The sequence below is a fragment of the Canis lupus genome, chromosome 37 (assembly GCF_003254725.2).
Source record: "Canis lupus dingo isolate Sandy chromosome 37, ASM325472v2, whole genome shotgun sequence".
NCBI lineage: Eukaryota > Metazoa > Chordata > Mammalia > Carnivora > Canidae > Canis > Canis lupus.
The window spans coordinates 28011660-28017154 of record NC_064279.1 but is presented as its reverse complement, the minus strand read 5'-3'; the positions used below and the strand labels follow the sequence as shown (position 1 = coordinate 28017154).

Here is a 5495-nt window from a genome sequence, read left to right as displayed (position 1 = left end):
TTAGCCTAGCATCTAGTTCATTCTACTCAATCATTAATTCTAGTTTAAACTGGAGGCCAAATATTTCTTCAATCCCCAGGCTGGTATTCAAATAACAAGACAATAACACCTTCTTACATTGATCTAAAGTATTTGGAGATCTTCAGACAAAGGTAATTCAAGACTAAATACACTGCATTTTCCTCCATTACCTCAGATCAAAGCAGCTCATCTTTCTATTTCTTTTCTCTGCTTTTCTCTTTTTTTTTGTATGGAAACTTCTTACAGACTTCAAAAATTGAAGTTTGTTCTTTTTATATTCTTAAAATGCTAAATACTTCCTGGAGGACTTCTTGTAAAGAACAAGTCATCTTTCTTTAGAAACATAGATAATCATTTCCTATTCAGACAGCTGTCTCAAAAGACCTTGCTATTACATACCTTGTAAGTTGAAGAAATAACATTTCTATGAAAATAAATGACCAAAGCCACTTCAGAAAGCAGTAAACTTCAAACAACTTGGTAATTTGTAGACCCCTCTGACATCCCAAGTGCATAATGGATTTGCAAAGACATTGAAGATTAAGTAAATTGACTATGATGTCACAACTCTTTTTTAACATTTTTTCCTTAATCTTTATTATTTTTTTGGGGGGGGAGGAAACATATTTGCTGATAAATATTCCCTAAGAAGCCTCTGTGGTTTTTATCTCTGTCCCAGGTAACCCATCTGTCCAAAAGACGCAGTTGATAAAATCCACAGACTGAAGGCCAAACTTGGCCCTTGTGGGTCATAGAGTCCTAATTTTAAAAAAAATTATAAACAGAAAACAAAAAAGACAACTTCAGATAATATGGAAGTTCCTTGGAATAGCATTCGGAAAGGGTATTTTCTGCTTGCGTTATAGGCACTGGAAAAGAAAATCTGTGTTATCTCTAAAAGTGAACCATTTGAGGTTTCTGTTCCGGTGATGGGGCCATTTTATTGAATAGCGTCACCCACACTGAATTTATGGGCACTTGCAAAGAACCAGGGACTGTAAATTCTAGGCCTGCTTATTAGAAACCGAGAGCATTTGACAATGCACATAATTAATGATCATTTGCTAAAAGTATTTTTAGGAATTTTATTCAAACAAAGTAAAAAAGAAACACATTAAATATTAGTCCCGTTATATATTATGGGACATTATATCCATTTGTGTGTCCATAAATCATTTAGCTATGAATACTTAAGAAGAGCAAGAAAGTGATACCCTATGTACGCTCTGAGATAATATTGTCTTAGTATTTGATTACAGGCCCTGTGTCCTTAATGGACAGATTCATGCTCCATATCCAATGTCCAGTTGGAGCTGGGGCACTAAGAAATGGTAACAGGAGGATGTCAGGCCAGGATCAACCAGAGTTCAGGAGTGTGAAATTAGTGATGAAATAAGACTTTTATGGGCCTTGCCAGGAGCGTCTCTTTGTCTCTATTACTGTATTGTTTTCTGGTGATCGATTTTGTCGCCCCAATGTGAGTGTTTATGTTTGTGTGTGTGTTTGTCTCTGTACGCTCTTTTTTTTTTTTTTTTTTCAGGATGGGGTTGGGGAAGTGTTAAAAATATTTGGCCTGGTTTAACTATCTTTTTATTGGATCAAAGGAAAGAGGAGATCAGTGGCTGCTCCTGTGAGACCTGGAGGAATAAACCTGACAGCTAAAACAAATAGAAGATTTATTCTTTTTTTTTTTTAAGATTTTAAAAATTTATTAATGAGAGATACAGAGAGAGAGAGAGAGAGAGAGGCAGAGGGAGAAGCAGGCTCCATGCAGGGAGCCTGATGTGGAACTGGATCCTGGGTCTCTCCAGGATCAGGCCCTGGGCTGAAGGTGGTGCTAACCTGCTGAGCCACCTGGGCTGCCCAGATTTATTCTTTTTGAGCAGCTACAAAAAGTCATTGCAATTTGAATTAAACCAGAGCTAGATCATTGTCTTCATACATAAGGTAGAGAATCAACAACAAAATAGTACAAAAAAAAAAAAAAAAAAACGGAAGGAGGAGTGAGAGGAGGAGAAAATGGAATGAAATATACCTAGAAAATGGAGATATCCAACACAGGCTTTGTGAAATGGTGAGAAGAATCAAGGGATGGTTTTAAGTGCTGACTGCCATGGACATGTTATTTGATTTGGGACAAGCCACTTAAACTTTCTGGCCTCATCATACAATTCTAAAAAACGAAGGAAAATCATTAAGATCACTAAGGACTTCCTAGTTGCAAATATTTATTATTCCAAATTGACATCTTCAGGAAACACACAATCACACACAATGTGGATTTTTTTTTTTTTGTCTGAATGATCGATCCATATAATCTTTTGTGTGTGGCTCCGGTTCAGTAGACACAGGCACTGTATGTCTAGCTGCCACTGTATATCATTTCTAGGTGCAAAGTCTAAGCATTTATGGCCTGCCTGGGAAAGAAAAAGGGTCTAAGAGAAAATTATTTAAGGTTGTACAAGAAAACTGCATGAAAGCTTTAAAAATACACTTTAAAAAATCGAGCCTAATGCAAATCTTTAAAGTTCGGCTGAAGACGACGAAGGACTTCAAATATTTGTTGAGACAAGTTGGAGCTTACGACATTGATAAACAATCTGACTTCTTTGAGGATTGTTGATATTTCTTTTTAGTTTCTGGGTGCCAATAGTGAGAAATTTGGAACTCAGTACTGCCAACCCAAATGTTAATTGTATGTATCACAACTACTTTAATTTATAGTGATGTAGATATTATAGTCCAAATGAAAGTTATGAGAGTTAAGCTATACTGTTAAAAAATTTTAAACTTAGTAACGAGTAAATAGATCACCTTGTCCACTTTCATACCAGTTACTTGAAGAAAATATCTATCTATCTATCTATCTATCTATCTATCTATCTATCATCTATCTATCTCTATCATCTATTATTTATGAATCTATCTACTTGCCTACTTATTTATCTATCATTATCTGCCAATGTTCTTCCCTAGATTTTCAGCGTCTCATCATAGTGTTAATTAAAGAATGAGTTAAGGGATGATCCATTTAGAGCTTTTTTCATTCTTATTTCTGAAATGTGGGGCGTCTTTGCTTTAGGAAAATTCTTTCACTTTTCATGGCTGCCCAGAGTCCACAGAAAATACAATGTAAAAGAGGATGAAAATTGTATTTCAAATCAATACCTACCCGTGATTAACAGATCTTGAATCTACTTTAATTTCTAGCTTAAAAATTTCATCAAAGGTGTTTAGAAAAAAAATTATATCCCAAGAAAAGGGCACCTTTGAAAATAATATTCTCACATGTCTTTTTCATGTTCAGCCAAGTGGAAGGAAAAAAAGGCCAATCACACATTGTGTTTTGAGTTACAAAGGATTCTTTGGGGGGGGTGGAACAAATGGCACTTACCCACCTTAGAAGTTGGCAGATGAACCAACAGCTGAGCCTTTTCTTCTCTAGAGAAGCATTAAAATTTTATTCCCAATTGCACCTGCATGCAAGCCAAGGTCGTAGGGCTGGGGGTGGGGGGATGAAAGACACAATATGTTTTAAATAATGCAGCCCAAGCCATTTGGGCAGTTAGAAATTTATAACAGAAGGCAGCCAGGAAATGTCTCTGTTGGTATGGTTGGAAAGAAGCCACTTTCCAATTTTTGTTAGTCTGTTTCCATTTCTTAGACACCAAAGAGGTACCAAGAGGGAGCAACTTGGTCTACTGAGTAAAGTAGGGGAAAATGTTAACATCTGTCAAATCTGGATGGTGGGTAGGTATGTGGCTATTTGCTATTTCGATCTCTATGTCTGAATGTTTGAGAATTTTCATAATTAAATAAAATGAGTATGTGTTTGGAATTAAGCCTTGTGTTTTAAATCCCCATGACCTTATTTTCTAGCTATTGTGGGCTTGGAGCAGTTATTTAATTTCTCAGAGCCTCAGCTCTTTCATTAACATAATATGTACAGTAATATCCACCATGTGAGTTGATCTGGGGATCCCAGATAATGAATAGAGTGCCTGATAAGTGGCTGGTTTTTCTATTGGTAGCAGTTGGAACCCAATTTTAAACCAAAACTCAACTTAGAGAAACAATCTCCAGGGAAAATTTCTTAGAAGTTATGCACTGCACATGTTCTTCTAGATTTTGTATTTACTTCTGGATTAAGTCAGATCACTAAAGATCTGTGTGTCTGCATTGTATCATTCATACTGGGGGCCCATCAGGATGTTTATACTTCATTGCCCTTGGGAAAGATGTCATTGGCTTTCAGTGGGAAACACTGTTCAAATGTTCCTACTAAACTTCTGCATGCTGCCTGTATGGGTGTTGTGGGGACGTGGTTCACTGCATGCACAGGACTCCTCAGTAGCCCCTATGAAAGACGTTCCTATCTTATCTTAACATTTCAAATAATTGTTTCTTTGGAGTAATTTCTTCTTTAAAAAAATACTATGAATTGTTAAAATGATTGCATTTACCTTTTGGGACTGGTAGCTAGGAAATTGTAAGTCAAATCAGTAATCTACCCAGAACAGCCATATGGGTCCCTTTGGTATGAAGCTTTATATTTACTTTATTCCAAACCCATTTTATTTCTGTACTCTTGTTTTTCTTTTTCTTTCTTCTTTCTTTCTTTCTTTCCTTTCTTTCTTTCTTTCCTTTCTTTCTTTCTTTCTTTCTTTCTTCTTTCTTTCTTTCTTTCTTTCTTTCTCTTTCTTTCTTCTTTCTTTCTTTCTTTCTTTCTTTCTTTCTTTCTTTCTTTCTTCTTTCTTTCTTTCTTTCTTTCTTTCTTTCTTTCTTTCTTTTTCTTTCTTTCTTTTTTCTTTCTTTCTCCTTCCTTCCTTCCTTCCTTCCTTCCTTCCTTCCTTCCTTCCTTCCTTTCTTTTTTCACTTATTTTACGTGTCATCCTTGTGCAGGGGCTATGCTAATTTTCTCTGTATTGTTCCAATTTTAGTATATGTGTTGCCAAAGCAAGCACTTTTTTACTTATTTTAAATTTATATCACATTGTTGTATTTTGGGTGTTCTTATACATCACCTTAAGTGCTTTGGTAGAACAGATAACCAGGGTGGAATTTAAATAAATCAACAAACAGTATGTAGCATTCATTATTATTGATAATAATAGTAGAAATATGAAGTGTAGTTAGAAAGAGAGAAAGATGAAGGCAGTAAATATCTCAGAAGAAGATAACTGATATCACAACAAGGTTGAATATTCTAAAATGGATAAAAATAATTCATTTTATATAATGGGTTCTTCAAGAAACATAGTTGATTCAAAAAATATTTCTGAAGTACATAATATGTGCCAGGTACTACCGCTGCTATAGTGATAAGACCATGATGATAATTTCAGAGTACCTTGAAGAGCAGAGGAAATCGGTTTAGAAATTGGAATTTGGGAGTAGGTATGATAGGATCAGGGGTGTGGAAAGTGGGAGAGAAGAGCTGTTGGATTGTAATGCTGTTTTGTAAGGAACAGGGA

General features: G+C 35.5%; 1 non-coding gene across 1 annotated transcript; it reads right to left on the bottom strand.

Moving 5' to 3' along the window:
* Window positions 1–4877: 4877 nt before the first annotated feature.
* Window positions 4878–4985, bottom strand: LOC112656815 (U6 spliceosomal RNA). Its single transcript, XR_003134683.1, has one exon. It is a non-coding gene; the product is annotated as a U6 spliceosomal RNA (small nuclear RNA).
* Window positions 4986–5495: the final 510 nt, after the last annotated feature.